Below are 10,521 nucleotides of genomic sequence, written 5' to 3'. Positions count from 1 at the left end.
GTTCATAAAATTATTTGGTAATGATAATGGTAACAAAATTAGCAAAAGAACTCAAGTATCACGCTGGTTTGAGGCCAGTTCTTCGCAGAGGAAAAAGCCATGCTTCCACAATATCCAAACATCACATTTATGACAATTACTATTTGGTACTATTTGGATGGTACACCACCCTCTACATTGGCAGTGGGGCTCACAGTTCGTGCCCATGAGGGGCCACACTAGTTCTCTGATTTCAGAAAACAATTGTGTAATTTAAAGCACTAAGGAAGGAGACAAATACGAATCATTTCAACAAATCCAAGCCAAGGGCTTACAAGTTTCTTAAAACCAATTATTACAGACCGCAAATGAATGCATATTTTTAGACCTTCCTTTTCTTTATATTCTGGAAACCATGCATTCGTTCATTCTTGCATTAAGTTTATTTTAAAATATTTGTTGACTGACTTTCCTGGCCCTTCCTATGCACTCCCAACAAATACACACAAGGCACACAGAAGAAGACATTTAGATACAAGTATATGTACAGCAATCATTTCACCTGGCCAAACTCTTTCTCAAAATTTTCTTCCCTAAATGTTCTGCAAATGGCTGTTATACTGAACTCAAATGGTAAGATCTGAGTAGGAAGTAGGGGATGAGGTGAGGACCTTACTTCGTGGAACGTCTGAGGAAGATTAAAGTTAGACAAGTGCAGTGAGTATCATGAGATGAGAAGTTCAAGGTTGTAAGGTAAGGGAGAAACGGCTATGCTGTCTAGTTTGGGGAGAGGAACTCGGAAAGGCCTTTTTCATAAACAGGACTCCCCCTGAGGAATCAGCATGTTCTACTTCCTTCCTCTTTTATGAAATCAAGGAAGAAAAATAAGTTCTCCCTTTAAATGGAAAAACTGTAGCAATTTCTAATCTAAATTGTGTTTAAGTGGCCAATATTGATTAATTAAACCCTCTTTCTCTGCTTTTTTTTTTTACCACAAATCCAAAATACATACACAATCCTTAAATCTAAGAACTACATTATTTATATTAGTAATCTTTATTGATCAAACTGCTTGGCAAAGTTCTTTTTTCCCTAAGTGTTTTATAAACATTCACTATATACTGACATCCTCAAGGCAATTCAAGCACATCAAATATTAATCTTAAAATCAATTCATTGGAAACTATTTATTTATTGAATATAGAGTAGATTGGGTACATATTTTAAAAAAGCATAAATAGTCTATCTCACCACCACAGCAAAGGCAAAGCTATCAGAGGTTCTTTGTTCAAGATGCTTCAATAGTATATATTAAGGAACATTGAGTTATTGATTTTTAATAGTTTTTATCATGTAAAGGAAAGTTTTTGTGGTCTTTTTTCCCTCCAGGATTTGTAGCTAAGTTTTTGTTTAATGGTAAATCAGAGAAGAAACAGTGAGATAGAAGGTATTAAATGTGTGTTGATAGAAATCCTTCCCAGTGTCTCTGAACTCACTAGAAAAGAGGTTTTGCTTCTGCAGGAAATGAACTGACTTGATCTCTGCAACTTAGGTGAGAGATCGTGTAAGAATTCCTTTGACACCAGGTTTTTATTGACTTTTCAAGTAAAAATGTTCACTCCCCCAACATACACATAGTCACATACTAATCCTTTTTAAACATGATGATTAATTAACAGGAATTTCAAGAAATTTAGAATCTTAAGGAAATACACAGAAAAATGAGTTTCTAGCCCTAAGTTTTTTTAATCTCTTTATAACATTAAAATCATAGTCACCACTGACTGGGGCTGTATTACTGATGACTGCTTCAGACTTTTTTGGCTTTCAGTGGTATACTGGTTTTATAAAATCATTATTTCCAAGAGATCCTTTACTCCTATATATTTCTGAACTGTTGTTTCTCTCTCCCTTTCTGTCTTACTTCCACAAGTGCGTTATTGATAGGCCATGATTCTCGGTCCTGAGCAAACACATTCCCAAACCCTCTACTTCAATTGCAACAACCTTCCTTGGAACTTGAAATCCACCACCATAGACTTAGCATTATGAAATAAAGACTTCCACTAATCCACTTAGCATGCAAGAGGGTGTTCTGTGCTTTTACATTGATGTAACTATAACATTTGTTGTTTTCTAGAAATGCTACTTAGATTATCATTTTCCAATATTCTTATTCTCCATTTGCTGGTGTATTCAAGTAACAGAATTTACATGTAGTACACTAAAGTGAAAAATCTATTCTCTGAGAATACCTAAGCAGCAAAGTTTCCTTGCTCATTGATTTAAAAGCCACATATAAGTAGGTCCACTGTCATAGAGAAGAGTATTCTCTCAAAGGAAATAACCTTACAAAGTCATAGTAGAAATGAATACGCCTACCTGCTTCACTTCTGATGGTATCATGTTCCAATTCCTAAGATGCAGAACCAAACTACATAGGCTATTTTAAAATTACTGATCCTCCTCAATACAGAGCCCACCTTATAGAAAGCAGTGTTGATTGTTAGACAAAGTGGAAGCCCTGTAAGTTGACCACCCAAGGGACTGTCACAGACCGGTCATCACACAGAGGTGGTCCAAGTAAGGAACTAGGCTGCTGTACTGATACATACATGTGGTGCATGTCCAGTCTGTGAAAATTAGGTTCATGTAAGGAGGCGGTCAACTATGGACTTTCTAGTGTATTTGAAATCCTTCCTTCCGTTGCAAGAATTTTGTGTCAGCCTCCTGGGGACAGTCGCAAAGGACACAAGGGTACGGGTGCTTCTGAAAGAATGTGTCCTGACATACTCCACTACCAAATCTCTATTTTGTTGACTTCTAATTTCTTTTTACAAACATCAATCCATTCATTTTTCTCCTAAAAATTTATTTCCAATTCTCCTCTCCTCTGAGGGAAATAGAGGTGTTTGAGTTTCAATAAACAAATATATTTAGAGGGTATCGAACTGTAATTGTTTCTCAAACTTGAAAAAGTACAAATATCAAGATGTAACATTTTTATCCTATCTTTACAAGATTTGCTTTATTTAATAACATATGCCTAAAATTCTAGATTCTATAGTAATTCTGACTGACGACAATGTTTAACCCAAGTGGGTCAAGCTTCTGAAACTGTTTCTTTTTTTTTTTTTTTATTAAACCATAGCTGTGTACATTAGTATGATCGTGGGGCACCATACGCTTGGTTGATATATCGTTTGACACATTTTCATCACATTAGTTAACATAGATTTTGTAGCATTTTCTTAGTTATTTTGCTAAGACCTTTACATTCCACATTTACTAGGATTTACATATACCCTTGTAAGATGCACCGCAGGTGTAATCCCATTAATCCCCCTCCTTCCCCCTCCCTCCCCCCTCCCTTTCCCCTTTCTCCCTATTCTTAGGTTATAACTGGGATATAGCTTTCATGTGAAGTCCTACATTAGTTTCATAATAAGGGTGAGTACATTGGGTACTTTTTCTTCCATTCTTGAGACACTTTACTAAGAAGAATATGTTCCAGCTCGATCCATGTAAACCTGAAAGAGGTAAAGTCTCCATCTTTCTTTAAGGCTGCATAATATTCCATGGTGTACATATACCACAATTTATTGATCCATTCGTGGATCGATGGGCACTTGGGCTTTTTCCATGACTTAGCAATTATGAATAGGGCTGCAATAAATATTCTGATACAAATATCTTTGTTACGGTGTGATTTTTGGTCTTCTGGGTATATGCCCAGTAGGGGGATTACAGGATTGAATGGCAGATCTATTTTTAGATCTTTAAGTGTTCTCCATAGAAACTGTTTCAATAAAACTGTGCATAAAAGATTAACAGGCACTGACCAGTATTTATTCTCTGCAGTTACTCCCGGCAAGGAGCACTCTGCCGTTGGTGGAATTTAATTCAGCAATGTTTACCTGTGTGTAAGCCTCCGATGACTAACGCAGACTGCCATCTGAGGATCTTGAGCAATGCACACTTTATGATGACTACATTTCATCTTTAAGCATAGATCTTTAGCTGGATCTAAAGCTAAAAAAAGGGAAGGGGAGTTGTAGAGAAAATATTAAAATCCGTTTCTGTGAAAATGGGGACACATAATCCCATCGAGCACAATTTGATTACGCAACTTACATAGCATTTAGCCATAAAGTGTTACCACACTCCTCTACTACTGAAGAAGTTAACAAATATTTGCACTTTAGTCTCACACACTCCATTCAGAGGCTAATATGCACATGCCTCTAAGAGCAGACAAAATGCAATCAAAACAGAAACTGCGACCAAAACTCTCTATACTTGCTGCTACCTCTTCAGAAGTAAAAGTGAAGAAATCAAGTTGGACTATTTTTTAATAGTAGAAAACTATAATCTAAACTTCTGCTTTCCATAGAGAGATACTGGTGGGAAGAGAAGTTAAATGAAATGAACAAACAAAAATATGTCAGTGAACATTAATGAGTCTTGGATATTCAAGAAAAGTCCATAGCTGTGTGTGCTTCATTCAGTCGGCTGGCTACATGTCATGGTGAGAACTGAGACGCTCCTCTCGTCTCTAGACAGTGTGTGAGCCTGAACACAAACCTCTGTCTGGGGGCTCCAAAACCAAGACTATGTGATATGTTGACAGTTTTTTTTTTTTAAAGAGTTATATTTATGTGTAATTCACATACTATACAATTCACACATTTAAAGTTTAGAATCGAGGGTTTTAGTTTATTCACAATTGTAAAGTTATCCCCACAACTTTAGGATATTTTCATCACCATGAAACCCTGAACAGTTCTCTAGTTATCACCCCTTAGATTTTCTCCCCATCCCCAAGTAGTACTAAACAACAACTACCCTAATTTCTGTCTCTAGAGAGTTGCCTATTCTGGACATTTCATATAAATTGAATAAATAGTATCTGTGGTACTCTGTGACTGGCATATGTCATGGGACACAATGTCTCTGGGGTTCAACCTGTTGCCACAGGACTGACTACCTCACTTCTCTATACACTGGAGTGAACTACACTCCAGTTAACGGACATACCACATTTTATTCATCTATTCACTAGTAGACAGGCATTTTGGTAGTCACCACAAGGCCACTGCGATAATGCTGGCATCGACAATTGTGTGGGTCGGGGAGAGGTGGGTGTGATTTACTGATGAGAGAAGCCAGATTAGGAGCTGAGCACTGGGAGTCCATCTGGACACCTGTCAACATTACCACAGAGATACAAGGCAAGACACAACCTGGAAAAAAATTAGAGCATGAAGAAAAACGGAACCAGAGGAACGTGCTTTTAGAATAGGCAGAAAAATAGGGGAGGGCCGATGTCTATCCATGGGACAGAAAATGTGGATTTGAGCATATATATATATATTTTTTTTCTTTTTTTTGCAGTTTTTTTTTTTATTTTATTTTATTTTCAGCCGGGGCTGGGTTTGAACCTACCACCTCTGGCATATGGGGCCAGCGCCCTACTCCTTTGAGCCACAAGCGCTGCCCTTGAGCTAATATTTTTTAGATCTTAAACCTTTGCTAAACTCAAGCTGGTTTATAAATCAAATTTACCTTTATGAATATGCCAATCCTAAGTATATTTAGTCACTAGCCTAAAGTGAATTATGTCTTAAATATCAATAAATTTACATATATACATAAATTTGTATTACTTTATATCTATACTATATATACTTCATATATAATATACTTATATATAAATTATAGTATATAGTATAGATATATAAGTATAAAAGTATATTATATATACTTATATAAGTGACTGGCACAATATAAGTATATTATATATACTTATATAAGTATATATAAGTATATTATAGTATATATAAGTATATTATAAGTATATATAAGAATTATATTATATTATATATATATAAGAATATATATATAATATATATATAAGAATTATATTCTCACCAAATTGCAATTTGTATTCAGAGACTGGTTTGTCATATTTGTATATCTCCCAAAAGAGTGTTATAAGAATTAAATAAGATAATCGTTAACCAAATTCCCTAGACTTTTTATGTTTTGGGTACTGTCACATTTGCAGTCACTCCAATTTTTCTCTTTTTTATTCCCTTTTGCCTTCTTTCCTCTATAATTAATGAGTTGAAAGGTATTTTGTGAGACTCCAGAATATGGGATACTTTGCCGCACGAGGAATCATTTGTTTTGCTCTCCAGATAAAAGGATGCAGCGTTGTTGCTGTAGATTTCTTAGGTCAAGAAGGGAAAAGGGAAAGGCAGGAGCTGTGGTCAGCAAAGAAGAAAAGTAACACCACCACATAAAATGTCTTATTTAGATCGCATCAAAGCCTTTTGCAGTCATTATGAACAAAATAACTCTTCTTCTCATTACTTATTCATTCAATTAAATAATATATTATTTTGAAATTCCATCTTTACTGAGGCAATGGATTTCTAGATTGGGAAGCTTTACTTAGGGGTCGGTCAAAATATAATCATTTGATCTTCAAAACATTAAAATCTTCTTAAAGTTTTCATAACAATAAATTTTAAAAGATCATTGAAATGTATTAATTTAGTTTTGAAGATGTTTTAACACATTGTCACACTAGAAAATATTTTTTTTTCCTTTGGGGCCACCGTGTTTTATGACAAAAACAGAATAAAAGTTTCAAAAACAAAATGATCCTAAAACGTACCTTAATGAAAATGTAATATAAAAACATAAAAATTAGTGATGTAAAGGGTAATGTGAAAACTTAAAACAATAGTTCAGAGTGCACATGGTAGTGATGTGTTAATTTAGCTTTGTTTTTCTTTTTCTTTTTTTTTTTTTTGCAGTTTTTGGCCTGGGTGGGTTTGAACCCAAAACCTGCAGTATAGGGGGATGGCGCCCTATTCCTTGAGCCACAGGCGCTGCCCAGCTTTGTTTTCCTTTAACGTGGGCAGGTCACTGAATATCTTCACCCTTTTTCAGTGTTCTTTCTTTGGACCACTCGGATTAACTTTAATGAGATCACGGATCATTCATTGTTCTTGTTGTTTACATATATTAGTGTTTGTTACAAAAGATAAAGCAAAAAAATGAAAGATAATGCCTGAAGACATTGATTGGCAAACTACAACATGAGTTTATGGTCTGAAAAGATAAATGAAAGTCTGTAATTACAATGACTAATAAATGCCTGTAACTAATAACAATCGAAATAACATTCTTCAAAATGTTGTCAGGATAGCTTATTTATTAATGGTAATGTCTTCTGTTGAACTATTCACATCTTCATTGAACAATTTTATCCTTATTGTTGTTAATCAAAAATTAAATGCATGTATTTATAATATTCTATCGAGAGTACATTAAAAATTTATTTTAAGTATGCCTCAACAAAATGCTGGTAGACTACACTTATAACTGGTTGTGTAGGAAATATTTTAGTATACCAGAAAAGGTGGAGAAATATTACTTTTAAACTAAAATTGTGACTAATTAAAAATCTAGCATGAAAAAGTACTCGATTATACTATCAAACGATTTTACTTTTGAATTAACAAGGAAAGACTATACTTTCAGGGATCATTTCTATAGTTCATGAATTAACAAGGAATCTGAGCTCTAAATACTGTAGTGTAAAATGAGGTTTGGAAATTATAAAAAAAATCTAAATTATTTAGAATGCCACATTTGGCTTTATTCTCTGCAGTGCTCAGGGTGTTTGCCAAATACGATCTGAATCTATAGGCTACATTGCTTAATGACACATGATAATGAAGGACTTTCAAATGATTATTAGAATTGGTAGCAAGGAGCCAATTTTGAAAAGTTTGTGTTTGACACGTGTATTAAGGATAAAAACAATTTACGGTTGATAACCAAAATATGAGAACTGACAAATAACTTTTCCCTTCTCTGATACTCTGCTTTATTGCTCTGAATCCTATATATTATGCATTTGTTCTTGTTTTTCTTTCCAACCACAAGCATATAACTTCTATTTAGACTCATAATCATTTTTGCTCTGTTGTTTTATTCAAAGGCCAGAAAGAGCATAAGACACGGTATGCAATCTTGCACTTCTGAAATAATAATAGGTATCAAATTGTGAGTTGAAAATAATATTTTTCCTTAAGAAATTAATCATTTTTCTATCAGTATGGAGTCAAACTTTTTCCAGCATTTTAAAATCAACTTCCTTAATTCTGCATAAACTTGGCTTGAAGCTGGAGGAAAAGATGGAAGAGATAAATATTGAAAGACAACTTGCTGAGTATTTCTGAAACCAAGCTCCAATAACTTCTCCTACCTCTTATATGTGTATGGACATATAACTATATACACACAGACTTATAAGCAAATATTTACTCTCCGGATATGCCTTATTTCATATCTGCCAATACTGAACCTAGGGTGCCTTTTTGATTCAGTCTGGCAGTGCACCTCCTTCTGTTTTTGTTTTTGTTTTTTCTATACTCTCAGATGCCCGTGGCTTCTTTCCCTCCATTTCCAGGTTTCTCTCCTCATTTCTCTCTTACAGAAATAGACATAGTTTTTTATGAGTGGCACAATCCACTTCATCTCATTATTATCTGTTGTTTATTTCAACTCATCCTTTATCTTGGGAATAGAAAGCAAGAACAGTTCCTACTTTAGAAGGATATGTATTAAAACTTTAATGATATAGAGAATATTAGCTTGTTCCCTGTACAAAGATGACAAACTAATTCACAATACATTCCATATTTTCCAAAATGCACATATAAATGTGCACAAAATTATACAAAGAGAATTGGAGTTAAGATAGTATTAAATGTCCACTAGAATTTCAAGTACATTACTTAAACATTCATTTTTAATTCAATTTGTTAATATGTTGGTTAGGACATTGCATCCTCATTTATAAGTGACATATGCTTGTAATTTCCCCTTTATAATAATACATTTCTTCCAATTTTGATCTCAGGTGTACCCAGATCAAGTAGAATGATTTTGAAGTATTTCTTCTTTTTCTATTGTCTATCAGATTTGGCATGATCTGTTTTTTGAAATTATCTTTTACTTTTATTTATAAATATTAGTTGTCTATTTTTTGATACTTAAAAAATAATAAGAAGAAATTAACTGATGACTCCATATTGAATCTCAGAGTCAAAGCATTGTATAATAGACATACTCTTATTTGACAATGCGAATATTACTTTCTTTGCATTATTATTATTATTGATTAATATTTTGATGTAGCAATTGTCTGATTCCTTTTGTGAACATATGTAGGTTCATTCGTAATTTATGAGGTTTTTGTTTCTAGTCCTTATCTTAAACATTGTTATTTTTATTAAATTTTAAGCCTCTTTAATTTTGTGAAGGCAAAAAAATGGAAACCTTATAAACACATGTATATGTAAAAAAAAAAATAGAATTTCTAAAATCCAAAACACTGACAATACTAAATTCTGGGAAGGATGTGGAGCAACAGAATCTCATTGATTGCTGGTAGGCTATACATAATGGTACAGCCACTTTGAAAGACAATTTGACAATCTTTTATAAAACTAAATATACTGTAACCATTTGATCCAGCAGTGGTGCTCCTTGGTATTTACACAACTGAGTTAAATACTTAGGCCCACACAAATACCCACACATAGATGTTTACAGCAGCTTTATGCATCATTGTCAAAACTTGGAAATAACAAAAATGTTCTGAAATGGGTGAATGGATAAATAAACTCTGGAATTCGGCAATGTATATTTATTATTTGGTTCTAAACAGAACGCATTATCAAACCAGGAAAAGACGTGGACAAAACATAAATGCACAGTACTAAGTATACGAAGTCAGTATGAAAAAGCTGTATGTGTATAATTCCAACTTTGTGATATTCTGGAAAAGGAAAAAGATATGAAGACTAAAAAGTTCAGTGATTGCCAGGGAAGGATGAATGAATGAGGAGATTCCACAGGATTTTTCAGGCATGATATTTCAAACTATTTTGTATGACCCTATGACATGTATAGTAGACACATGTCATTATACACTTGTTGAAACCATAAAATGTATAACACCAAAGAGTTAACCCTACTGGAAATTGCAGAATTAGAGTGATATGATGCGTCAATGTTGGTTCATTCGTTGTAACCAGTGTGGCATTCTGGTGTGGGATGCTGATGGCAGAGGAGGATGTTAGTGTGTGGTGGGCAGAGGTTGTAAGGGAACTCTTTGTATTTTCTATTCAATTTTACTGTGAAGCTAAAACTACTATTTTAAAAAGTCTATTTCTTCAGAGAAAAGACAGAGGAGACATTTTTCTTTTTTTTTTTTATTTTTTATTATTATTTTTTTTTTGTAGAGACAGAGTCTCACTGTACCGCCCTCGGTAGAGTGCCGTGGCATCACACAGCTCACAGCAACCTCTAACTCTTGGGCTTACGCGATTCTCTTGCCTCAGCCTCCCGAGTAGCTGGGACTACAGGTGTCCGCCACAACACCCAGCTATGTTTTGGTTGCAGTTTGGCCGGGGCTGGGCCTGAACCCGCCACCCTCGGTATATGGGGCCGGCGCCC

General features: G+C 34.4%; 1 non-coding gene across 1 annotated transcript; it reads left to right on the top strand.

Annotated features, from left to right (window-relative positions):
• The first annotated feature begins 8,598 nt into the window (after positions 1–8,598).
• On the top strand, positions 8,599–8,704 carry LOC128589421 (U6 spliceosomal RNA). The gene has a single exon (XR_008381003.1). It is a non-coding gene; the product is annotated as a U6 spliceosomal RNA (small nuclear RNA).
• The last annotated feature ends 1,817 nt before the right edge of the window (positions 8,705–10,521 follow it).

The sequence above is a fragment of the Nycticebus coucang genome, chromosome 6, assembly GCF_027406575.1.
Source record: "Nycticebus coucang isolate mNycCou1 chromosome 6, mNycCou1.pri, whole genome shotgun sequence".
NCBI lineage: Eukaryota > Metazoa > Chordata > Mammalia > Primates > Lorisidae > Nycticebus > Nycticebus coucang.
Note: the sequence above shows the minus strand (reverse complement) of the source record. Positions and strands in the feature narration are given on the sequence as shown.